Source organism: Pseudorca crassidens, chromosome 10 (genome assembly GCF_039906515.1).
Source record: "Pseudorca crassidens isolate mPseCra1 chromosome 10, mPseCra1.hap1, whole genome shotgun sequence".
Classification (NCBI taxonomy): Eukaryota; Metazoa; Chordata; class Mammalia; order Artiodactyla; family Delphinidae; genus Pseudorca; species Pseudorca crassidens.
In genome coordinates, this window is record NC_090305.1 from 79,687,889 (window position 1) to 79,715,309 (window position 27,421).

Genomic DNA, 27,421 nt, shown 5'->3' on the forward strand with positions numbered 1-27,421 from the left:
TGAAATGGGACATCTCTTGTAGGGTGGATTAAATGAAATAATGCAAGTCGCCTGTTCTGCCTGGTGCCTAGGAACCTTGTATGCCCTCTGTAAATGGTGGTTAGTTTTGGTCATGCTGTGTTTGCTGAATGTGTAACGGGTGAATCATTCTGGCAGGGAGGAAGGATGAAGAGCAGAAGGTGGTTGCAGAATGAATTGCTGAAATGAAATTGCTCCTATTATCAGGTCAAAGGAACCTAAGGGAAATTTTTTCAGGAAAAAGGCCAAAATGCCTGAAACAGTTTGTGCTGAGAGTGAACATGGTGAACACCTATGACTTGAATGTGATTTCTAATGACTTGTTAAAAGCTGCTTTTTGAAAGAGAGCTGCCAGTTTCTGCTTCGGAGAGGTCTTGGCTTGGTTATAACTATGTTGGCTGTTCTAAACTGCCTGCAGGACAGAGGAGTAAGCCTTCCAGAAGACCCACCAGTAGTGGGTCCCAGGCTAAATTGCCCTGCAGACTCAGCTGGGGAATACCTGTTACATGAATAGATTTTCAGGACCTGTTTCCTGGATTCTTGAGTAGGTTTGGAGGAGGGCACAGGAAGCTGTATATACTACTTGTGACAAAGATCCCAAGAAATTATGAAATAAAATTTAGAGGAGGAGAATGAGAACCACTGGGATGACATCATCATTTGAGGTTTAGCAGCTGTAGTAGCATTTTAAGTTCCGCTACCAATTTTGTGTGCAACCCCAGGAAACTCACTTAACCTTTTTGTACCTTTTATGTATATATATATATATATATATATATATATATATATATATATATATATATATATATATATTATTTATTTTATGCATTTTATTTTTGGCTGCGTTGGGTCTTCGTTGCTGTGCGCGGGCTTTTCTCTAGTGGCTGTGAGCAGGGGCTACTCTTCTTTGCAGTGTGTGGGCTTCTCATTGCGGTGGCTTCTCTTGTCGTGGAGCACGGGCTCTAGAGCGCAGGCTCAGTAGTTGTGGCACGCAGTCTCAGTAGTTGTGGCTCACGGGCTTAGTTGCTCCGCGGCATGTGGGGTCTTCCTAGACCAGGGATTGAACCCACGTCCCCTGCATTGGCAGGCGGATTCTTAACCACTGCGCCACCAGGGAAGCCCCTTGTACCTTTCTTGATTCAGCCTTTTGAAAGACGAGACAGAAGGGATAAAAAACTCTGACCTTTTTTACATGGTTGTTGTAAAGAATTACTTTAAAAAATAACTGGAAAGCACTTTGCAAATAGAAATTGCTTTATAAATGCCTTTTTAAAGAGATGTAATTTTCTAACACAGTTTTAAACACAAATAGTCTTGTTGAGTGCATCAGTTCAAATGACAAGTATTGAGATGGTATCGCCGTGGCCAGAACCCAAAGTTTGGAGGCAATAAGGAAACAGCACAAGGTTATAATATCTTTTTTTATCTGTGTTGTCTTTAAAAAATAATGCTTATGCTAACCTCTAAAATCCACATTTTCCCATTTGGTTTGTTTTGTATTTTTAATTGGCTACTCCCACCAATTTGAGAATTTAATTGGAAAAGTAAATGACTTCTAACATTGCTGTTGTGATGTTCATCCTCGCTCCCCCAGTCTCTCAATTAAAGCCTTGCTCCTCCTGTCACAGACACATGTGTGGATCTGCTAGAACTCTGTAAACTGATGCACACCTGCAGTGTTGGTGGAGACGCTCTTCGTCCCATCCCCTGATGCAGTGTGGTCTCCTGTCATTCATCCATCCCGGCAGGAGAGCCTGAAACTGCTCCCCTGCAAATATGCTGTAGTTCAGTTCCCAAAGCACCCTTTCTGCAGTACTAAGGCAAGTGGAGGCCCATTAATGCAGAGGGACATAAGTTACGTTTGGGATTTACAGTTTATAAACGCATTTTTCACCTCAAAATTGGTGGCAGTGTTGTTGAGTTTATACCAGATGTCAGATGGGTTAGAGGGGAGTGTCTGTGGGAATTCAGAACACATTGTTTTAGGCATTTGTCTCTATGTTCATGTCCTGTAGTTTAAAAAAAAAATGTCGGTGGCAGGATAGAGCAATATTTCTGGAGTTGGACTGGCCAGTCCCAAGAGATCTAACCTCTCCAAGCCTCCTTTACCTCATCTTTAATCTGCGGAAGCTAACGGTAAGTATCTTGTAGAAGTGTGCTGTGAAAATCAGTGGAAATAAGCATAGAAAATTCTTTGTGGGGGGTTTGGAACGTATTAAGTCCTCCACATAGTTGAGCCGTCTTATCTGCTGATAAATGCAGTGGTGCCTTGTAGAAGTAGAAAGCAGAACAGGTGAATGAATGTGGATCTCAGAGATTGGAGTGGTCTGCATTTAGATATTGTTAAACCCAGAAGCCAAAAAATGTATCTATAAATATTGTTTACATTTTTGCAGTATTTTCTCTTAAATGATATTTCGCTACCACGTAGGTTTTTGGTACCATGCAGTTTTTGGTACAGATGAAACCACACAGAGTGATGATGCTGTGTGGTTTTTTAACAATTGTTTTTTATAGGACAAGGAGCATGAAGGTTGGATTGGTATGTGAAGAGCTGCCTCCATTTTTGACTTTTGTTGTGCAAAATGTTATTGGATGGCTGTCCAGTCAGTGAATGTCTCTCCTGATGGCTGATGATAGGAAAGTGTTATCAGTTTCTCCTGCTGGGTGATATACGTTGAGATCAGGTACAATTGGAGATAAGATAAGAAAAACTTAGAATGTAGTGCTTGAGCTCCCTTAGGGGTTACTAATCAGAAGGTATATCTGCATGGTAAGTGCACAATGTATATGCTCCCCAGTTTCAGCTGGAGATCCTTCAACCCACAGAGAAGTGGTCTCTTGTTGCACTGTCCATTGAGACTGGAATAAGTGTTAATAGCATCCTAGAATCTTCAGTCCAGGAAGCTTAGACCCTTTTCACACTGCCTTTGAGATAAGCCAGTTTGCCAGCTGCTCTCCCTGGGTGACCACCTGCTCCTAGGCTCTGAACCATCCTATTTTAGAGAAATTCAGGATCCGCGTTGCGTAGAATCCTTTTTTCCTTTATTTTTTAACATTGATATCACTGCCAGAAATTTACATCATTAAAAGCACAAACAGAATCTACTTAATAAAAATGACATTTAAAAATATATTACCTCATAGTTATGATTGCCTAACTTTATGCCCCCTTTTTTTTTCCATTGGAGATCTTTATCTTGTAATGAAACATGGCAAGAAAGAGGAAATTGGATGAGAAGGTGCTGTATTCTCCTACCGGCTTGGTTTGGAGAGCTGAAAAGGTTGATTTTACCCTGGTTGGTTGGTTATCACCCAGTATGATTGTCCCCATCTTTCGCACCGTGGGGTGTACCACGTACAGACCTGTTAGATTGCTCTTGAAGCCTGGAGAGAGCCTCCCTGTTCTGTCTCGTAGGGTGGTTGGGACTGAGAAGGACGCGTGGCTGTCAGGGTGGCCCCGGAGTGTCTTTCTGCCTGCTTTGAGGGAAGGATGAGGTGGGAGAATATACACAGCGCACCTTTCCATAGTGTGATTGTTAATACTGCAGAGCTGAGAAGCATCAGGAATAGGAGCATGTGCTTGGAGACAGCATGTAGACCCAAGGGAGCGAACTTAAATTCATGGAGCCTTCGTTTCCATCACCTGTACCTTGAGATTTACTAATACTTTTATTTCACCCCATTGATCATTAACTATACTTTTATTTCCCCATTGTTCGTAAAACTTAACTACTCTTTTATGTACCACTAAGAAAGAAATCTCGCTACTAATTTAACTCTGACATATTACTGTATGTCATATGATACTATCAATTGTAGGATCTGTCCTGATTTCAGAGAGATAGAGACGTGAGTCGTACAATGTGCGAGTAATCACACCATAAATTTTAAGGACCATAATAGTTACTATCTGTAACATATGAGCGGTGCGTTAACACACAGTGAGCGCTCATTAACTTTCTTGCTTTTCTCATCTCTCCCAGTGGTGTTTTCTTCCTAATCAGTTGGTAAATCTCTTTTGAGCATATAATACGAGTCTGGCGTGTTCTTTGTATTTGGTCCATGTCAGTGAACACAGTAGACGTAAATTCTGCTTCTGGTGGAGCTTGCGCTCTACCCTGTGGACTTAATAAAGGACCTGCCACCTCAGTAAGCAGCAGGATAGGCCCTGAGCTCAGCTCTCCTTTCCCACCAGAAAGAGCTGCTTTTCTTGGCCTTGTCATTAAGATTGAACGTGTGTGTCAGTAGCGTATCAACATAAAATATCTGCCAAACTCCTTATAGGCTCATTAGCTTCCAGCGTTTTCTTTGTACCTTGCCATCTGGCTTCTATCAGATCCTTCAAACAAACTATGCCATGCCCCGGCTCCCTCCTTTATCCCCGCGCTCTCTGTTCCCTCCATCCTGCCCTCAGCCTTGGACCTGCAGCTTCCCCGGCAGTCCCAGAAGCTACCTCTTTCCTGATGCCTTTCCTCATCCTTCCATCTGAATACAATTTATCTCCTTAGACTTTCCCCCTGTACTTCTTCGCCTTTGCTTCTGCCGTGATACCCTCTATATGCAATACTGTAGCCCCATGAATACAGGCTCCTTAAGGAAGCCCAGTGAACAATAATTGCAGGCCAAAGGTACATGTTTTTATTAACGCGTATCAGCAAGTCACACCGAATTACACAAATGAATATTCTCTGGTTGAAACAAATGAAGTCCAGGGTCTTCCAGTTGGGTCATAGGGCCGTCCTGCACTTACTCACTTATTTTTATGTTTTATTAACAGGAAGCATGTCATTAAACTCTGGAGGCTCTCCCCAGCACTTTCCTTTTTATATGTATCTGTTCTGTCGGCTCCCATTTCTGGACTGACTTAAACACGTCAGCCGGAAAGATGGATGTCCTTCAGGTATTGGCATCATGAGATGCTTCTGTAAATAGTCTTTTTCACATCTGGGTGTTCAGTTTCTCCTGCTGGGTCTGAGGGGATCCGATGAGCTTCGGATATTCTTTTCTCCGTACCCGGGACAGATCCAGCCTGGGCTGCTCTGTGCCTCCGCTCTGGCATAACCTCATCCTGTTTCCTTGTCCTCAACACCCAAGTGCAGCTGTGGAGCCCTTCATCTGCCTTAGACTTGCCAGTACCCACCACTTGAAACTGGGCCCTGCTGTGATTCTAAGTCTCCATCCAGAAGGAGCTGTTTTCTTTTTCTTTTTTTTTTTTTTTTCAGGACTCAAGAGACTGTGAAAGTCTCATGAAAAGGAAAAATTTCGTGCCAAGAGAAAGAAGTGCAAACACCCTCTGTTTTCTGCCTCTAAAGCAGGGCCCGTGGTTTCCGCTGCTGTGTTTTTCTAATGTCATTTGACTAACCCTCTCCCTACAGGCCCAAGCAAATGTGGGCAGTGCTGATCTAGCCTCCCAGGATCCTTTGAGACTTACTGTGATACAGTATTTTGCTGTTTGCAGCATGACTATAGATTGCCTTTTAGAGGATTTAAAACCTTCCTGTCAGATGCCCACAGGCCTCCGGCTCGTATGTACCTAGTTTTGTGGTCAGTTTTCTAACTCTTACATAATCCCCAAGCATACAGCTGGGGTTTTTACTCAGAATTTAATGTAGTCCTTTTAAAAAGTCACCCCTTAGGTGGTTTACAAAGGTGTAAATCCAGTCTGTAAAAGGCAGGAAAGGCAGATATGTGAGTATAGTTGGCACTTAAATATATATATTGGCATTTTACATATATATATATATATATATATATATATATATATATATATATATATATATACACACACACACATATATATTTCCAGTTGACAAAAATCAACCTCGTAATTTTACACTTGGTTTTCATCCCAGGAAAGTAGATTGTTAAATATTACCAAAGTATAAAGTGATCTTTGATTTTAATCAGAAAGACTTTCTTTTTGATGCTCAAGAGCAACGTTGTATATGGGTGGAAAATTGTCCATTTGGTTCTTGCTGTCTGCCTCTTCCCGCGCTTTGATGAAGGAAGGGCTTTTATCAGCACAAGGAAGACCTCAAAGAGGTTGCTTTTTTTAAAAAAGGAAAAGGCTCCTCCCTGCTCAAAAGGTAGCTGTACTATATACATAATTGAAAATCAGATGTAATCACTGGAAGATGATTTTGGTGATCTGATTGCAATGACCCATGTAATGTATGTTACACTCATTTATGTGTTATTCCATGAGAGCTAAGGTGAGCACGTGTACTTCAGTGGGGAAAACTGAGGTTAGAGAGGTATGGGGGCTTGCCTATGATCATATAGCCAGTACGTGGTGAACCCAGGACTCCAAGATTCATTTCTGCTCCTTTAAAATGGTCTTGCCGGGCACTTTCCAGGAGTCACATTAGAATCTGCTATCTAAGAGCGTGTCTAGTGGCTGGGGAATTATTTTACCATCGCTTCCCCTTCCGTCTTTTGATACTGTTTATTCAGTCCTCAGGATTCTTTGTCTGCCTTCCAAATTTCATTTCCTGGATTGAACGTTCATCTTCTCAGGATGTAGGTGGTTCTTTAAATAACAGTTGCTTGCCGCAGTTACTAATTCTTCCATTTCTTTGCTATACACTTAATACAAATCCCCCGGACTCAAGTGTCTTAAGTGAATCTTGGAGAATCTTAGAGTTTTGGCTTATATCTGAATGAAAGATCTGTTCATTCAAGAGAGAGCTTCTGAAATCAAGGTTCAGATATTTGCCCAATTTCAGCTGGTCTTCAGTCTTGCTGTTGTGGGATAAACAGAGGTACTATTAGAGAACTTTCAATGGAGTCAATACAAGTTAAAGGAAGAGCCAAAGTTTCTTTACTCTTTTCTGTGTCCATTTGACTTTCCAAATTGTTGTCTGGAAGAAGTGAATCATATTTAATATTTGAATACTCACTTCAAATATTCGTTGTGTTTCCAGGAAGCAGGTCCTTTGTGTTTGGGAGAAAATATGCTCTTCAGAATCATGTGAATATTAATTTTTTTCATTAATGTGTGTAACTTTAAAGAGCCATGAATATGCTTAGCTTTATTTTTTAGGTTTTCATTTAGCTTCAAAGTTGCATGTGTCATTATTAAAGTTGGAAAGGATTCTTCTTTGTCATGGAGAAAGTAAAAGTCGTAGAGAAAGTAAATCTTATTTGAAGAAAACATTTTAATACCTGAGATTTTAAAATTATGGGATTGTATTCATACTGTAGACATTCAGCCTATTTGAGTTCCGTTTTTAAAGCTCTGCCTACTTTTGCTTCTGGCTAAAACATTATGGAAAGTGTTCAGCTTTCTTTTTGGGAAAGAGCTCTATTTTTCTCCCTTAATAGGAAACAGAATTAATTGGTCCAGTAAGTGAAGTGATCGCACATTTGAGTTGGACAATTTAAAACACCCAAAGTTTGAAATCATACAGCATTTTCTTGAGCAGTTGTTTTTGGGGATAGCATTTTCTGTTACAACGTGCTCCCTCCTTCCCAGTGTTCCTCTCTTCTTCTTTCACATTAATGGTCTTACATAATAAATACTCATTACAGAATATGCCTGATTTGTGGTTGCTAAGAAAAGCTTAAGTGTGACTCACAAATCAAAGACTCATTTTAAACCCAGCAATTGGAAAGCCTTAATTCTAGATCTACAAGCACTTCACTTCATCTCTCTCTGCGCTCATGGAAGACATCACTAATCCATCAGCAAAGCCCATATGTGCCCTCCTGATTCTTCTCTGCACACTTCCTCCATCAGTCATGCTGAGATGAAATCTGCATGTCATCTTTGAATATATGTCTCTTTATTGAAGGTCCTTTTGTTAAGCAAAACTCTCCTGAACGAAAGCGCAGAAAAATTCTTCATTCTAGGAATTCCCGGTTTGGAAGGTTACTCCAACGCCACGTAGAACCATAAGCAAAGCGCAGATCAAAGCTCCTGTGATTAGAACACAGATTATCACTCTCCACCCAGGCAAATCCTGAGTTGCTCTGATTTTATGTGAAATCAGGCTGTCGGTGGAAGCTCTTTCTCAACTGTAGTAAAAGTTAAAGAACTTGTTTCCTCTGTAAGTTTGAATCTATATTTAAAATCAGTATCCTAGAAATGGAAATCTAGTTATGATATATATGTTGGGGGGGGGGTCACTGGCTGCATTTGGCCCCGATTCTACACATAAGCTTTGGAGGGCATGGTGAGAGTTGTGAGTAATTTAGGATCAACAGTTCAATCCTGTATAATTTAGTGACTCAGCACAGTAATAAACCCTGGAACCTTCTGCTTCTGTGTTCCTTCTCTGCAGGAATTAAGGGCATATAGGAAGAAAGCAAACATGAATTAATTTGATTTTTGTGCTTAAGCAGGCATAATGAGAATCTGTTGGTACGGTGGAAGTTACCACCAATCCACATAAAAATGAATAATACTGACGTTAAAAGAAAGAGCATTAATTATGTTGCTGTGATTGCAGACTTAAATCATTTCAGGGGCTCATGCTTACACACAAGGGCCTCAAGTCCCTGAATGTTGGACATTATGTGGAAGCTTATGTGGCAGAGGCCCTGAAACATTGCCCTGCTAACCCACTTGACATGTCCTGGTGTTCCTTTTCCTGACTTGCTTTTGCACTAAATAATGCCATCTTTTCTCAGAAAGTCTAAAAAGGCTTTTGTATTTTCAAAGAGTAGAAATGAAATGGGTTTTTCCACCCCTTTTGATAACCAGGTACTTTTAATAGCAAGGCTTTTCTTGGCTTCGATCCTTGGCCAATTTTGGGATAATTTTTTTGAGCATGTTGGAGCTCACATGCTCCATGAAAATTCAGAGATCAGTTTCCAAGAATTTCAGATTTCCTGTTATAAGAGGTCAAACAAATGATACAAGTTACGTAAGTGCTTCTTGGACCATAAAGGAACTGTTCTCTCCGGCTAAATGTACCCTTTTCCAGCAAACTAATACGAATCTCTGTCAACTCAGGGTTTTACAATTTAAGGGCTGTGCAGTTTAAATGTGAAAGGTAGTACAGTCATTAAAAAACAGCTAGAACTGTTAAGATTTGTTAGAAGAATATAATTGCTAATATTGCTGCCATGATATTCGTATATTCATATAAAATATCAAGTGGTATTTTATCACTGAGACAGATTAAAGTTCATTTCAAAATAATTTAGAAATTTAACTTTTAAAATTTGGCTGCAAGGTTCAGAAAGCAACATACACTTCACGGTGTGTTATCCTTGGTTTGTGAAAAGGCCCCGCATCTTTGTTTTATCTTCATTATTTTTCTCCTTCACTCTGATTTCATTCTTTCTTCCCCAAAGATCCTCACTAGTTACGTTTGTAATTCACCTGAATATTTTGTGTTTAGGACTCAGTTTATTATTGTGCAATTTTAATCAGTACCACCTTTGAAAATTTATCTCTGTTGCTTTGTGTACTTCTTGTTTGTGCATTGCTTTTGATTGCTGTACAGTATTCCATGCAACCACCCATCCCAATTTACTTACCCATTTCCACAGGGAAGGACACCTTGGTTGTCTCTAACCTGTGTTTTCATACTCATGCTGCCATGAGCATCTTCATACCTGTTGCCTTATGGGTCTTCTATATATAAAGATGTGTATGTATAGACGTATATGTATATATAAGTGGATGTGTGCATATGTTTGTGCATTTGTGTATCCATCCATCCAAAAATGAGTTTCTTGAATTTTACAAATTTGGTGAATTTGGTTATTAATGAATTTCACCAAAATCTGCTTGATCACTTGCTAGAATGATTGTATCACCCTGTCATAGTATTATCCTTTGTATATGGGATTCGATGAGCTTACCAATAATTTGCATTGCCTGGTTTTCTAATCCTTGCCAGCCCAATGAGTATAAAATGGTAACTCACTCTTTTAATTTTGCCTTTCTTTTGTCGCGAATGAGGTTGAATGTCTTTTTATATCCTTAAACGTTCGATTTTCCCCTCTTGGAAATTGCCTTTTCAGATCTATTTTCGTTTTAAAATTTGTGTTTCCCTTCCTTTTCTTGCAGTAGTTACTGTGTTTTCTTAACTGTGTTGAAGAAGTTGAGCATGAAGTCATTCCTGCAGCACTTGGATCAGCCTTTGTGACTGCAAGATACACCCTGAGATTAATCCTAGCATTTCTTTTTGCCTTTAACAACCTCAAGTCTTGCTACTCCTGTGCAGCTGTTCCCCACCTGCTTTCCCCACAATAAGCTCCTTCTTCCCTGCAAGGCAAACGTGAGCAAACCCTGTCAAGTCACTGCTTTGCTGAAAAGCTCCAGTGGTTCCCCTTGGCTTTTAGGAGAAAGGTCTGAATCTTTGCTGGGTCTCAGAGTCCACCCGTCATTTAATCCTCGAGTCTGGTCATCTCCTGTGCCCTGTGTTCCAGCCACGGGAGGCTACTTCCTTATCCTTCCAGGGCCTTCTCTGGCCCCATATGCTGTGCCCTCTTCTCTTATTGCTGTCCTCCTCCACCTGGATAATGTCTCCTCTCAGGTGTCTCACAGCATCTCCAGGAAAGCCCTCCCAGGTCCTCATACTAGGTTAGGTCTCTCCACGGTCCGCCACGTTAACCTCTGCTTCCTTCTTTGAAACTCTTTCTATACCTACAATATTTAATACATTTTATGCTCAAAGACCAAAGGGTAGAGGCAGGGGCATTTGGGGATTCCATGCGGTCAGCACCTGTGTCTTTGTTTCTCTCTGTTGCTTCCCAAGCATCTAGCTTAGCATCTGAGACACAGAAGCACAGTTAATGTTTGTTGATATAGGAATAAAAATGTATGCACATTAAATGCTAATTCCCTGACTTTGACTTTGTGTGTCATTTTCACTAACATTTGGATAGATTTATCCATTTGAACCTACTTTCGATTCTACTTTGTTACATTTATGACATAAATATATTTAATTGCATTTTCCTTGTTGATCGAATAAATTTACTTAAATACATTTCTCTCTGTTAACACTGTCTACACGTTTATTTTTAATAGGGTCGTGTGTGCATATTATTAGCTTAAATATCATTATGTACCGTGCTGCTGTGTCACGGTTTGTATAATTGTTCCCTTATTTTGAAGTATTAGGTTGTTTTCAATTTCATTACTTTACAATGAAATGTAATATTTCTTGGTATAAATTCATTTCTTTTTTTCCCTAAGCTGTTGCTTTGGAATTACTGCTTTTGAGTAGCTCTTATTAAAGGCTGCTAGATCATTAAGAAAGATTGAAGTTGGTTTCATTGCCAGGCATTGTGTACCTGTTTATCTAGAGCTCCACCAAAATTGAGTTTTATAATTTTATTGTATTTTAATACCTCTGAAGTGTAATACCTCTGAAGTGTAACTCTAACGTTGTTTCAATTTGTGTTTGTTTCTCTGCTGGTAAATCTATGCATTTTTCGTCAGGATGATTTATGCCCTCTCTTCCCTTTATTTAAATTGTCAGTGTGTATCCTTTGATGTCCTCCTAACATAATCAGATCTCTTTCTGTGAGTGGCATAAGGTACAGGTAGTCAGGACCTCAGCCTGATTAGTGTGTTTTGGAGTATTCTTGGAAGCTCACAGGATTTACTTCTAAGAATATTCTTTGATACTCTTAGAAAATATGCAACCTTGTAGAGTCAGCTTTAGAATATGCTTCTTTAAAAATAATTCCCATTTAAATGTGGTCATGGCCCCTTAGCAGTGCTAAAACCAAACCCAAACAGTAACACTTCTGTTCATCTGGATGAGAAATATTCCCCTGAAAAGATAGGAATTCATATAACAGAGACTGTGTTTTCTTGGTTCCCTTTTAAATGTAAAAGTTATTTATGGATTTGCACTCCATAGCGTCTCAGCATCATTTACAACTAGGCTTTGCTTACTGAACTCAAACTGCAAAGCTTCTCTTAAGTGTGACTCAATTACCCTTTAATGTATCAAGAAAAAAAAGGGCAAAGGAAAAAATCCATCAGAATTCGTCATTATGATTAATTCTTGTGCGCAGAAGACTGGCAATCTTTTCCAAAACTTTCATGGTTGTTTTTTGGTTTTTTTTGATCTTTTGCCTTTTTGTTTGATATACTTGAATAATCTGCATAGTTCTGATATTTAATTCCCCTTATTCTTGTCAATTGGGAGATAGGTTTGGGAGGTTGGCATTTCTTTATTCTCCATGCAGTTAGGATTTCTTCTGAAGCATTTAAATTATGCAGAGCCTAGAATTATTCCAAGAGTGGTTGGCTAAGGGTATTTTCGGTTACTGGGAGGAAACGGACTGCGTGGATTTGAAGGAAGTCATAGCTTGATGGTTAGGTTTGAGGTTATTTTTTTCACCATTTAAAAATATTTCTTTTTCTTCTAATTTCTCTTTACTGATTTTTCTCAGGCTGAAAATAACGTGGACTTGTTTACATGTGAAGGAGGGGCTGCGGTGTACAACTGGGCAGGATGTTCACTGTGTAAGAGCCCTGGCCAAGGACAGATGGTGGCTGCATTCTGCAAGGGGCACCTTTCCCCAACTCATACAAATATACTGTTGTATGAAGGGCTAGCCATCCTACGGATTGGTTTCTTTAGTAGCTGCTAAGAATTTTCTAGGTTTTGTATTTCTATGAGGGTTTCTTTTCTTTTGTCTTTATTTTTGTTTTTGCGGTATGCGGGCCTCTCACTGCTGTGGCCTCTCCCGTTGCGGAGCACAGACTCCGGACGCGCAGGCTCAGCGGCCGTGGCTCACGGGCCCAGCCGCTCCGCGGCATGTGGGATCCTCCCGGACCGGGACACGAAGCCGTGTCCCCTGCATCGGCAGGCGGACTCTCAACCACTGTGCCACCAGGGAAGCCCTCCTTTGTCTTTTTAAAATCTTGCTTTTGTGATCTTCAAGAAGGGATACCAGTGGTCTGGGCCTTTTTTGTTTGTTTGTTTTTCTATTTATAGCATATTCCTCAGTAAGTCAGCCCCTTGGCCGGATCCTTGTTGTCCTGTTCATTTAAGCTCAAATGAGTGTCCCCCATTATGTTACTAACCTCTGAGGGAATATACTCCCAGCTTTTAGTTCTTTCTGATGCTTCCTTGTCACCAGTGGGAATGTCTGGTTTTTCAAAGCCATGTAAACTGAGAGGCATGGTCTTAAGAGAAGAGTTCACCTCTCAGAGATTAGTCCAGATCTGCTAAAGAAGTTTCCTTTGTGTCCGTGCTATAACAAAACAAAAACTTGCCCCTTTTTTTTTCAGCCTAAGTGAGTGTATTTCACAGTGGGAGCACAAAGACTCTGGTTTCTTCCCCATCTGAATAGAAACGGGGGTCCTGGACCTGTCTCGCTTCTCCTCTGAGGCATTTCACTTCCCATCTTCAGTGGAACGGGACTTCAGGCAGGTGGCCCTCTCATTGACCTTATGATCAGAAATCAGATGAAGGTCAAGGTAAAGTTTCCACTGATATCTGGCTTTTAAATTCCTTTGACCCACTTTTCCTGTGTTGGAAGGAGTTCATTTTACTTGACATACCATTTCTTTGTGACTCTGTGTTTGTGTCAGATATAACCAACAGATGTTGACGTTCTTGGAGATGAGTCTTTTCCTCCAAGACCTGTTTCAAATCAGTGCCCTCCGGGGATTTTAGGTTTCTGCTCCCTGCTAATTTTATAGAAACGTGCTGGGGACTCTCAGCCTTGTTTGGCAGTTCCTTGCCATCTGGTTGTCATCACTGTCAAGGTCTCTTTTTTTTTTTTTTTTTTTTTTGCAGTACGCAGGCCTCTCACCGCTGTGGCCTCTCCCGTTGCGGAGCGCAGGCTCAGCGGCCGTGGCCCACGGGCCCAGCCGCTCCGCGGCATGTGGGGTCTTCCCGGACCGGGGCAAGAACCCGTGTCCCCTGCATCGGCAGGCGGACTCTCAACCACTGCACCACCAGGGAAGCCCCGAGGTCTCTTTTCACGCTGTAAAGACAGCAGTGTAGGAGCGGGGTATCTGCCCATCCCTTTGTTTTTCCTGTTCTGAGTTTAAGCATCTGAGAGTACTCCTCCTAAGTCAGAACAGTCTTTGTCTTTATGAATAAAGATGTTCTGAAATGACGTTAATTTTTCCTTTTCGGAGTGAACTGTCTCTCTGGTTTTATTGGCTCAATCTTCTTCCTAGCTTACTACCAAGGAGGTAAAAGATGGATCCTTAAGAGAAGGTGTGTTACCTCGGTATTGAAGTGAGTTACAGAAAGAACTGGAAGAATATACATAGACCTAATAAATCATTACCTCTGCTCTGAAGAGGAAGAGGGAATGGGGTGGGGAAGAAGATACGGGCTTTATAAGGGATGCAGTTGTGTTTCACCAAACATGACTCTATTGACTCTTTTAAAATGCGCATCTGTTAACAAAATAATTTTTATGTGGACAAAATTTTAAAACTCATTTTAAGATAAATAGCTCTTACCAGTAATCCTGTATTCCCTGCCCTTCCAGCGTGTTCCGAAGCAAGGCAATTGTTCTCAGCCACTTGGCCTGTTCTTTGTTTCCTGAATATTTCAGAACATCTCTCACTCTTCTCTCCTTGGCTGGAGTGTGGTGGTAGCGGGGGAGTTGAGCTGAAATCCTGATTAACGAGGAAGTATTCATGTATCTTTACCGTTTTTAGCAAGAGACGGCTTCAACTTGCAGGAAGGCGTTGTTCTGTAAATAGACCTACGGAATATATCTTATTTGTCATCATCTTATTATTCCTTGGCCTGTTTCTAGAGATCAGCACAATAAAGTTTGTGAATCCTTCTTTAGAAGCTATAATTTGGGCCTTTGCTGAGTGAGGCTTTGTAGGAGCTACCCCCTACCCACCCCCAAGAAGTTCAGGGAGTGTTTGTGTCTGGTTACGTTTCAGATAGTCTATGTAAATGGAAATTAATTTTTCAACAAGAGCACTGCATCTTAGGGAATGTTATTAGAGTTTACCAAGCATCATATTATCACTTGATTTAAAGTCAAATACCTAAATCTGAATAATAGAGGAAATCCCAAATAGTGACTCTGAATTTAAGATAGCTTAGGTCGCTTTTACAACAACTCCAAAGTGAACAGCACAAGTAATTGCAGCCCCTTCTTGTGTGTGAGTGAGTGTGTCTGAGTCTGTGTGATTGAGGGGAAAATCGTCATGTAAACTATTCAACTGTTTCTTCTTATGAATAGAATATATACAGAGAGCACTGTTAAGTCAGATATGAATATTACGGCACTTTAATCCCTCAGCCCAAATGGAGTCAGTTGCATTTGTCATGGAAGAAATTTTAATTTACCCTTTAGTCTGGAATCTGAAGAGACATTCTTCTCCTAAGCCATTAAAAGTTGGTTCTGTATTTTTTTTTTGCTGGCATTTTTAAATTGAGTTTTTCACAGTGACCTGGACTTCCTTTTGGCTCTGTACAGAGAGCCATAGTATCTAATGAAAATATAGTTTGCTTCAGAAATAGGGCAGTGTTGAAAATTATTTTAGTAAGAAGATTCTCATAGTTATAAATTAATTTTGAAAATCCTAATTTTAGTGCCAAATGGCACCCAACAGACCATCTATTTTGACCGCCCTCTCCAGTGTTTTGTTTTTGTTTTTTTACAAATGAATTCTAAAGGAGAAGCCGTGATAGAACTGTGCTGAGAAGAAAATCTCCTTTTCAAATCAGGCACCTTCTTATGTGTACTATAATATGAAATAGTGATAATTTAGGTTCTAGGTGGAGTTCCGTAGATGTTGTTTAGTTATTTCTCTTTAAATCTGTTTTGGGAGATAACTTCGAAGTGTACATTATTGTTATTATATGTTTCTGTAGATTTTAATCATTTTATGTCTTTAATCACTAACTTGTATTGGGCTCCATATATGTTCCAAATCCCTGTATATATTTTATTCTTCATACTAGTCCGGGGCAGTATAGGCACTGTTATCGTGCCCATTCTGAAAATGAAGAAACTGAGGTATAAGAATATTAAGTAACTTGCCTTGGAATGTGGTAGATCCATTTCCATTCTAGATCTCCAGCTTTTAATCACTAATTATAAAACTCTAGCCAGTGCCTGTAACATTTAACATTTAAGCATTCTGAAATTTCAAAATTTAAATCTAAAAAAATTTTAAGTTCTGAAAGTGTGCAAAGAACAGAAACCAGAGTGATGGTGAAGGATGTCTGTTCCTGTGGATAAGTTTTCCTTGTGTTCTGAGCCGTCTGTTCTCCTTTTAAGCCTTTGACCTGTCTTCGCCCCAGTGAGGTGTGGCGTCTGGAATGCCACGAATCAGCCGTACTGGCTGATGGCAGATGTGTTTGGGGTCAAGGTGGCAGCCTGTGCTTTCTGGGTCCCCCGCAGCTGTGGAGACAATATGATCTGTGTGGTGGAAGTCTGCCAAGTTAGATGAGCAAGGCTTCTCCTTCTGCTTCGGGAACTCACACTTTCCACAAACCTCCTGCCCTGCCGCGGCTCACATCAGTGCATTGCTATGTCAGGCTGAATAATTCGCAGCATTTAGCACTTAAATTGGCTCATTGCAGACAGTCCAATTACAATAAAGTCTATTATCGTTTTGGTACCTTGGAATGAAATGGAGTGTTTAAGCGATGAACATGCCACATTGCCTGGCAGTTGCTCCGCTCCTGGCTAATTCATCTTCTTCGTCTTGCAGGTTCTCTGTGTCTTGCTAAAGCGACGCCCTGCCTTGGCGTGAGCCGTGAATGAAGTTTGGTGATACACCTTTCTCACGCAAACTTTCTCTCGATGTGTCAGTTTCGGGAGGATCCTGAGAGCTCCACAAACACCTCTTCCAATACCGGTTATGCGCGTCTTGCTAAAAAGGGATGTTTAATTAAGGTTGCTTTTCAGATTGTAGTCAAGGACCCAAACAGGCATTGATCAAGGAGGCGGCCACAACCCTGCGACAGACATCAGGCAGCTCTAGCAATCAGTAGAATAGAAGCAGGAAAAATTGAAGTAGGGAACAGTTCATAGAACTCTTGTGTTTCCCCTCCTATAGCTTGGCCAGCGATGAATGAGAAGAGGGGAAGAAATGGGTAGAGGCAGTGTGGTGGAGAGAGGATTCAAGAAAGATGCTTGGCAAAAAGTCCTTGCATTGAGTCCAGGAGAGAATGATGGTTTCTAGGTGTGGTGGTAGTTTGTGGGCAGAAATTTTGACGTCAGTCGGAAAGGGGGGTGTTCTTGGGAGCCTTAACTCAGAAAGAAATAGCAGTTGTTCCTCAATGATGTCATAAGGACACAGATATATTTGGACTCATCAGGTTATAAATGAGAAAAAATCGATTATTATTATATTTTTATTTATGTATTTATTCTTAATTACCCTAAGATGCATCGTGGTACTCCAAAAAAACCTGGATTTGACATTCAGCTCCATCATTTTCTAGTTGTGTGACACACGAGGTAGAGGGACAGCAATTAATCTTTCCCAGATTCATCTGATAATGAGTATAATATCCCCCTGTACAGACAGTAGTGAGGATAGGAAATAGCATGTAAATGCCACCTGCGCTTAGTAAAATCTGTAAGTGTTGTCTGTTTGTTTATTTCTGCTGTGAGCTCGGAAATCACATGGACAAGGAAGGTGCCTGGCGTAGCTTCCTCTACCCCTTTAAGGTTTTGAAAAGGCTGTCTTTGAATTAGGCAACCATGAATGGATTGGAAGGCAGGGGTGGGAAATGCCCTGCCATCCACTGAATATGGCGGTCATTTAAAGCATCTCTCTCTACCTCTCCTTCCTTTTTGTCTAATGTACATTTTATATCGCTGGCCAACTGATCCTCATTGATTTCTTTTACAGTGTGAGTCAAAAAGGCTACCTCATTTCCTGGGGAAAGCCTAGATCTCTAAATATCCTTTTATCCCTCTGTAAATGCTGTTAATGGCTTCTTGAGGAGAATTCTGTGACTGTGAGAATGGGACTGGGAAATTTCTGTAGTCTGCTTCCACACTGTAATAGGTGAGTTGGTTTTTAACTTGGTCCCCAGTGGTGGAAATGCTCCCAAAAGGTCAGGGCATTGGTGCTTGTAATTCTTGTGCTCCCCTGCTTTTGAAGTCAGAGACCTGAACCAGACGGGTGCCGTCCTTGGTAACTGCGGCTTTGGAGCTGCAAAGGGAGTGTTTTCACAGGGAGTCTAGCTGACAGATAATCACCTCTCTTGCTTCATTCCAGGTGCTGTGTGAAGGGTTGGAGGTGCAGATGTGGTTGGTCGTGTGTGGTCAGATGGGAGAGTGTTGGGCCTTTCCAGAGTAAGGGATGTGACAGAAATAGCAGGACACCTAGAGAATGGTCAAATGGTTACTTTCAGTTTATGTTGCAACAAATAGAAAGCAAATAAAGAGCCAGATCATACCCAGGTTCGTTTGTCAATGGACCTCCTTATCCACTAATCTGCTGTCAAAATAATTAAACAAGGAGGCCATGAGACTGAGGTGGCTGTAACGCCCTGGTGGCCTGTTTAACAAACCAACATCTAAGCCTGTACATGCCTCAGGGTTATGAAATTGACACCTCACAACACCCAGTCACAAGCAGCCAGCTAGGCTTCAGGCTACAGCCAATCAATAATTTCCTTGTTTCGCTTCCACGTTTTCTCTATGAAAGTCTCCCCAGCTCCCGCCAGTGGATGTTCCTGTTTGGTGCTGCCCCATTCAAGTCGACTTTGATCAAATAAACGGTTGGAATTTCTTCATATGCTTCAGTTTATCTTTGAAAACTCCCTACTCACCTTGTGTAAGAAAGCAGCGTTTTTGGTTAAAAAGTTGTTACCCATGTTTCTCTTTACCCATCTCTGTTTAGCTGTGTCCTGAGGCTGGGGCTTGGTGTTGACAGAGCCTGCTTTAAGAGCAGCCACTGGTAGCTGCTGTCTGTGGATCCTCTTAGTCACGCACGAGATGAAGGAAAAATCATCGCATGGTGGTGCTGGGATCCCACACGCCAGTTAGGAAATTCTCTGGATTCTCACCCATAACTGGAGGTGCTGGGAGTGTGGAACGCAGCTCTGTCCCAGCTGTGGAGGTAGTCTCAGAAGGTGTGATGAATTCTGTTGCGCAAGAGGGAGATGTTCCTTGGGTAAGGAGAGGCGTTCGTTGATAAGGAGATAACGCATGCCTGGACTTGAAGCCACACCTCAGTTCTAGAACAGACTCCTCCTCACTTGTCAAATGTGCTTTCCAGAGTATCTCCAACTCTGTGCCTCTGGGAGCCCATGTTCAGAAATGCTCTATATCATTTGCAAGCGCCTCCCAAATGTGTGAATGCCATAGTTTGTAATGAATACATTGATGAGGTTCTGTTGAGTATTTAATGTTTTTTTTTTTAAAGATTTTATTCTTTTTAGAGGAGTTTTTAGGTTCACAGCAAAATTGAGAGGAAGGTACAGAAGTTTCCCAAATACCTCATATCCCCACAGGTGCATAGCCTTTCCCATTGTCAACATCAGAGGGTGCATTTGTCATAAATGATGAACCTACATTGACACAGCACAATCACCCAAAGTCCATAGTTTACATCAGAGTTCACTTTTGGTGTTGTACATTCTATGGATTAGGACAAATGTATAGTGACATATCCACCATGATAGTGTCTTACAGACTAGTTTCACCACCCTAAAATCCTCTCTGCTCTGTTTCATCCCTCCCTCCCTCCTAAACCCTGGCAATCAGTGATCTTTCTACTGTCTCCATAGTTTTGCCTTTTCCAGTATGTCACATAGTTGGACTCGTACAATACGTAGCCTTTTCAGATCGGCTTCTTTCACTTAATAATAGTCCTTTAAGGTTACTCCATGGTTTTTCATGGCTTGACAGTTTATTTCTTCTTGGTGCTAAATATTATTCCATCGTCTGGATGCATTGCAGTTTAATTATCCATTCACCTACTGAAGGACATCTTGGTTGCTTCCAAGTTTTGGCAATTACAGAGAAACTTGTTATAAACATCTGTGTGCAGATTTTTGTGTGGACACGGGTTGTCAGCTCCATTGGATAAATACCAATGAGGATGATTGTTGCATCATGTCATAAGAGCATGTTTGGTTTTATAAAAAAGTGCCACACTGCTTTCCAAAGTAGCTGTGCCATTTTGCAGTCCCACCAACAGCGAATGAGCGTGTCTTTTGCTCCACATCCTCGTCAGCATTTGGTGTTATCAGTGTAGAGATTTTGACCATTTTAATGGGTGTGTTTGTTGTTTTGATTCTCCATTTCAGGATAGACATATGAAGACATTTTAAGATAGAAATAGGGGGCTTCCCTGGTGGTGCAGTGGTTGAGAGTCCGCCTGCTGATGCAGGGGACAGGGTTTGTGCCCCGGTCCGGGAAGATCCCACATGCCGCGGAGTGGCTGGGCCCGTGAGCCATGGCCGCTGAGCCTGCGCGTCCGGAGCCTGTGCTCCGCAACGGGAGAGGCCACAACAGTGAGAGGCCCGCGTACAGAAAAAAAAAAAAAAAAGATAGAAATAGGGAGAGGTGGGTAAAGGGGACAAATTTTCAGCTATAAGATGAATAAGGTCTGAGGATCTAATGTGAAATGTGGTGACTGTAACGACAACACTTTAAAAAAAAAAAAAGATGGACATTTTCATATTTCTGAGTGTGCATTTTTAAAACATTGGTGTGCTGTTTATTAAAGAATTGGTAATACTTAAAAACTGTTAATGATACAGATAATACAGGTGAATGTTGAATTGATGGCATTTTAGATTTGGTGAAATATGATGTTTTTCTTTGGTCTCTCCTGTCCAATTGTAAGCTTCCCGCACAAAAGCTTTCTTTCCTTTCATTGGGCATCACAGATCTTGGCCTACAGTAGACAACTTTAGCTTGCAGCAAACTGGGGGTGTGGAGTGGGGCGGCTTGTTATAATAAAATTCTTAAGGGTTGATTTCTATCCTGTCTGTCTGTTTTCTCTATTCCTCCTTTCTTCCTTCCAACCTTCCCTCCCTCCCTCCCTGGTAAAGATAAACCTTGATGAAAGTGAAATCTGATGAAAATAAAGTGATGAATGAGAAGGCACACAGATGTTATAGAGATCAGTAGAAGCAGATCTGGAAAGGAAAATGGCACATTGGCATGTCATACCTCTTGCTGAGGGATTGTAGTGGATTCTGTACTTACAGGTCAGAAAATTGGTTTCCTTCCATTAAGTCTTCATATAGAGCAATGAGCAGAGTCTGCGAATATTGAGCTTAATTAAACCATACCTAACATTTGTATGTGTCCCTTGAGATTCTCCAGCCTCTGTATCTTTAACATGATACATGAAGCCTTCAGTGTTTTGGCTTTTTAAAAAATTTATTTTTATTAATTTTAAAATTTTTGGCTGCGTTGGGTCTTAGTTGCTGTGCCTGGGTTTTCTCTATTTGTGGCGAGCGGGGGCTACTCTTTGTTGCGGTGCGCGGGCTTCTCATGGCAGTGGCTTCTCTTGTTGCGGAGCACGGGCTGCAGGCGCGCGGGCTTCAGTAGTTGTGGCTCGTGGGCTCTAGAGCGCTGGCTCAGTAGTTGTGGCACACGGGCGTAGTCGCTCCACGGCATATGGATCTTCCCGGACCAGGGCTCAAACCCGTGTCCCCTGCATTGGCAGGTGGACTCCCAGCCACTGTGCCACCAGGGTAGCCCCTAAAGCCTTCAGTGTTTTTAATTGTATCAAGCATGAATCTGGGCTTAGTATAAAGGAAGCTCTTTCTAAAATGTAAATTTCACTTAATTAGTTGAACTTCCACAGGGAAGTACTTCTAGGGGCATGTGATCTGCCACTGGGATCCTTTCCCGCAGCAACATGCTACTACTGCTTCTCAGCCGCAGTGACTATAATCACCTTCATGGACTTGATTCCTGGGTAAAAGTTAGTTTACAAAGAATTCTTGAAAACATTCTGCTCTTGGATCATTTTCCTGCATATTTGCCTGGAAGATTGGCTCAGGCATTCAGTAAACATTTCATGAGTGTCTGTGCTGAAATGCTGGGCAGACAGGCTTCCTGCCTTCAAGGGGTGCATGGTCTGGAAGGGGAGAAGAAGAAAACTAGCAACAGGAGAGGGATTAGAGGCAGGGAACCAGGGGGCACTCCTGCTGTGAAGGGGTGTGGGGGGGTGGGGAACAGGCTCAATAGCCTGCACTTAACTGTTTCCTGTCTGGAGCATATTTGCCTCTCCACCCGCTACCCCCAGGGCGTATAACTTACTGTTTCACTCAATTCTGGTCTCTGTTCAAACTTCACCTTCCCAGAGAGGCTTACCCATAAGCCCCTCTAAGACAGTACTTTGGTCATGCTCCATGCCCTTCTCCCCACTTCCTTTCATTGTCTTCAGAAAAATTACCCCACCAGCCATTATTATCATGCTCCTCTCTTAGAATTTAACCTTTTGATCCCTGTTTTTCTGGTGCCTACAGCTTAGTGGGAACTGATCAAGTGGATTCAGTTAATTAATGCTGACACATCAGCTCAGCCCATTTCATAAATTTGACAATTTATGTCTCTTTCCCCCAAATATCACAAAACTAAGCTGTATTTTGCATGTGTGTAGGTTGTGACTCTGGGCTGTGTAATGAAAAGTAGAGGCTTTAGGACAGTGCTAGGAGTGGGCTTAAAGAAACATGATATTTGCTGTTCCTGCATAATTCTTTACTGGCTGAGTGAAGTTGCCAGGTACTTCCTCAAAAGGAGAGGCCTCATATTGAAACTGTTTCTTGTCCGTGTTTCTTTGAGGAGGAATATTGAGACCTAGCCTGCTGTAGATTGTTAATGATCAACTATATAGTACTTGTGATAACTTTTCAGGCACAGGTATATAATATGGGGTGGGGGAGATTCGTTTTTGGTAAATCATAGAAAACAAAAGGGTTTGGTGTCAACAGTGTGTAGGGAAAGGTAGTAAAAATTTTAAAAGATAAAGGTTGGTAGGCAATGTATTTGATTTTAACGTGTTTGCTTTAAAAATGAATAGCAACAGTAATATCTTGTCACCATCTAATAAGTATTCACCTCACAAATGTATTAAGAGAAGTATTAATATTATGTCTATTTTATGGATTCGAAAACTGAGGCCAGGTAATTTACCCCAATCCCTAAGCAGGAACTCCAGCCAAGTTCCAACTCCATAGTGTATGGGCTTTTTTTTTCATCATTGTGCTATTTTGCTACAAAATATAGTAAGTAGAGGGAATGTATCAACTGCTAATTTTAATCAAGGAAACTATTCATCTTTGAAAATAACTAGTAAGCATGCATTTCCATCATACTATTTTGCTACAAAACAATTTTATAGTTATGTTTAGAGGTCTGTTTAAGATATCCTGTAGCATCTCTTTTACTATAGGAAGCTGGGGCTTTTATCATCCTGGGATCTCCTACTTCTTTTTCCTTTTCTTCCTTTATTCAAAATTTATATTTCCTCTTGGGCTCACAAAAGGCTGCCCACTCTTGTGTGTTCTCTCTGCTGTGGACTCAGGTTGGCTGGAAAACAGGCTGTCCATCCCGCTGTTTGCCAAGGGTCTGGAGGTCATGCAAATTCTGACCTGGACTTCCAGGCCCCAGGGGCTACTGCTTCTGGATATGGTGAGTCCAGATTTGGAAACTCCATTCTGTCCTCCCTGTAAGCGGTCTTAGAGGAAGGAAGTGGTGTTTGTGGCGTTCCTTAGAGGAAGGGAGGATGAAAAGCAGGTTATTGTTATTAATAGGAGGTTATATTAAGATCAGTTATTTTTAGCATGTTCTAAACACCTTATGTTGGAGAGCCAGAGAAAGGAAGGGGAAGCTTGGAAACATCTTGATTAAAACATCTGAGCTTAATTACAGATTGCACCGCTAGTTGAGCATCTCCTGTGTGGCTGGCACTGTGTTCAGAACTGGCAGATAGCAGTAAACAAGATGGCTAAGGAGTTTACTGCCCAACAGGAGAGACAGTTATTGAAGAGTAATTACTCATGCTGGAAGGGCTATGAAGGTGAGATGGAGGATGCAATGAAGCATATGGGGAGGTGACTTAATGATCTAGGCCAGGGCTCAGCAAAGTTCTTCTGAAAAGGGCCAGATAGTAAATATTTGAGGCTTTGAGAGCCATATGGCCAGTGCTGCCAATTCTCATCTTTGTTGCTGTAGCTTAAAAGTAACCATAAACAGTAGACAAATGGACGTGGTTCTGCTCCAGTAAAACTTTATTTACAAAAACAGATGGCAGTCTGGATTTGGCCTGTGGCCCGTAGCTTGCTGACCCCTGATCTTAGCTCTTTTGTTGCTTTCACTCTGTTGTCCTCTATGGGTGCCCTTTCAACCCCAACCTTGTCACCTTGTGGCTTCCAGGTGGCCCCCTCGGCCTCCTGTAGCCCAGACTCACATAGCAGAGGCTGCAGCAGGAGCTAAGGTAGGAGGGAAAACAACTTTTTCATCACAGGAAGTCCAGCTGACTTCCCCTTACAAGTTATTGGCCCAAGTTGGACCGTGTGCCCACCTGACACCAGTGTCTAGCAGAGAGGACTCCAGTTCCCGGGGCTGGCTTGGCTCAAGCCTGACTCAGCCCTTGGGTTGATTAGATTGCTGTTCTTCGGTAAGAAGGGAGAGGGCTGCCGGCGAGGGAGCCTCCCCAGTGTTTCCATAGGAACTGAGCTCCTGGCTGCACACAGCTTGACCCCTGGACCAGGGGCATCACTGCGGAACCTCACATCCCATCCACAATCAGAATGGAACCTGCTTTTAAACAAGAGTCTCAAATGATTTGCAGACACTTTCAAGTTTGAGCAGTGCAGGTCTACAGGGTCAAGGAAGGGCATTTTGAGGATGGTTAAACCGAGAAAGAGTGGAAATGAGTGGTTGGTAGCTTCACCCTAGCTTCCATTTAGGCAATGTCATTATAATTCCAGCTTGTAACGTTATTTCACATTTAAAATCTTAGTACTTTTCATGGTGTTCAGTGTTTGAAGTGGACCACAGTTTTTTCTTTAACATCTTTATTGGAGTGTAATTGCTTTACAGTGGTTTGTTAGTTTCTGCTTTATAACAAAGTGAATCAGCTATACATACACATATATCCCCATATCTCCTCCCTCTTGCATCTCCCCCCCACCTTCCCTATCCCACCCCTCTAGGCGGTCACAAAGCACCTAGCTGATCTCCCTGTGCTGTGTGGCTGCTTCCCAATAGTTAATCTATTCTACATTTGGCAGTGTATATATGTCCTTGTAGAGTGGACCACAATTATTTAGAGGACCCGTCTCATTCCTTTTTTCCCCAGCAAGTCCTAGCAGTGTTCATGGTGTTATGAGACCGAAAGTAGAAACAAAGTCTGAGAGAATAAAGCAAGATTTGTAAACATTGTTTTTGTTTTTAACCCACATTATAGTGCGTATAGGTGAAATGGTATATCTTGTTTTTATTTTAAAAATAATTCGTCATCATTCGTGACGGGCCACTGCATGAGTGCATGTGACTGTCAAGTGTCTGGATTCTATTTTCGACTACAGGAAACTCCACAGTTAGGCAACCAAATTCCATTTCAGGATTCTCTTTCTATTTTTTGTTCTGTTCATTTGATCTTTTCCATCGGTAGGCACATTAGCTTCCAAAGCATGAAGAAAAAATTTTTTGTCCAGCTGTATTCTGCTCAAAATGCTGAGGGCTTGCCTAGGAAATAAAAGCCTGGCTAACTGGAAATACGATTGGTCTCCTGATACGTCTTCTGGATCCAGACAACAGGTCTGTGCCAGTTGTCATCTTTGTAAGACTTGCCCCACATTCCGAGGCAGAACTCTCAACTGTCCCTTGGAATTTCATTAGCTGGTGTGCTTTTGTGAGCTCAGTGTGGGGAGAGGCCTCTTGAAATCTGTCCTTTTGCCAGCTGGGCAGGTCTCCCACTTGGCTGGTTCATTTGTGTTTTTTTTTTTTTTGTGGTACGCGGGCCTCTCACTGCTGTGGCCTCTCCCGTTGCGGAGCACAGGCTCCGGAGGCGCAGGCTCAGCGGCCATGGCTCACGGGCCCAGCCACTATGCGGCATGTGGGATCCTCCCGGACCAGGGCACGAACCCGCGTCCCCTGCATCGGCAGGCGGACTCTCAACCAGTGCGCCACCAGGGAAGCCCCACTTGGCTGTTTTGAGAATGGTTGTATCCTGTACTGTTGAAACAGGATGAACTTGGCCACGAATGTCGGCCAGAAGCCCTCTAGCCCATTTATGCGGCCGTGCTGGCTGGGTTCTGAGAAGTGCATGATTTCATCGGGGAACTCGCTGTGGTTTGCTGCTAACCATCTGAGTCTGCAAAATGATGCCTTTTAAGCATGACCGGGGCAAAATAACCCCGGGGCTGTATTTGGTGTGGTTTGTCTGTTAGGTTTAAAAGCTCGCTATAGAATTTTCTTGCTTTATAAAATTGAGGCCTCCTTTAAAGTTGTGTCATTTCTGTGGTTTATAAAAAAGATTATCTTCCTCTTGTAACGGCGGTAGTTTCCATTTCATAGAAACGGGAGATAAGATTCCTCTGTAAATATTTCATAACTGTTTGATAAAGTTGGACGTTTTCCCCACTCAAAGCGAAGTACACTTGTACTCAAAAAGAGTGGGGCATTGGCGGTCGGGGCGGGGTGTCTTTAGGAAGCTGTCTGTAACTTGGGTGTTTTTTCTCCGTCGGCCACCCATCTGGTTCAGAAGGAGAGTTTCCGTGCAGTTGTGGAGGAAGATAAATTAGCCAGGTGACGGATTACGGGCCATCCTTCTTCTGCTATAAGGAGTATAAGGCGAGAGATTAAGTGACGCACAGTTCACTTCTCAGTGGAGGACAAAGCAGGGGTGTGTGGCCCTTTGGGCTCCCTCTGATTGCCCACGCCCTGCTGCTCACGTTGCCTCTGATGGCTCTCTTTCCCCCTTCTTTTGCCCTGCGAACACGCCCCAGAAACCTTGGAAGTATGCTAACACAGCGTCCCGGTCTCTCCTCCTGAATAAGGCAGCCCCACCGTGAGAGCTCAGGAAACACAGAGGTGGTAATGGCATGTGCATGTTAACCGCACAGGATGAGATGATTTTCCGTCCCAAGTGAATGTAGACTGAAACCCAATCACATTTTCCGAATCAAACTTGTTATCTTGCCTCCCCACCCATTTTTTTTTTAACCCTGACTTTCTATTGGGAAGATTAAATTCATGAATTTACGGAAAGAATTCCGTACAAAATCATGCTACAAAAATCATAGCAATTGTCAGACTGCGTGAGGAGGGGATTTATTTATCTTTCAGGAGTGGAACCAACATTTCCTACACCAAGTTGCCGAAGTTTCTGAGCTTTAAAATGATAGGATGTTCTTTGGCAGTCTCCGTAAAACGAAAGCTTTTATACCCCTGTGATAATAGGACTCTGAGAAGACTGAGACACTGGTGGGTTAATTTTTTTTCATTTTAGTGTTTCCTTCTATTTAAAAAGTTTTAGGTGTATTTTCGAAATTAC

At 42.0% G+C, this 27,421-nt stretch overlaps 1 protein-coding gene across 6 annotated transcripts in view; it reads left to right on the forward strand.

Annotated features, from left to right (window-relative positions):
* Nucleotides 1–27,421, forward strand: part of PTPRG (protein tyrosine phosphatase receptor type G) — a 725,670-nt gene that overhangs the window by 324,977 nt on the left and 373,272 nt on the right. The window contains exon 1 of one of the 6 annotated variants that reach the window (XM_067755036.1): nt 25,556–25,683. The exons of the other annotated variants lie outside the window; for them this stretch is intronic. The gene's annotated coding sequence lies outside the window, so the exon portion shown is untranslated. Of the gene's footprint in view, nt 1–25,555; nt 25,684–27,421 lie in introns of those variants that run through there. 6 annotated transcript variants of the gene reach the window in all.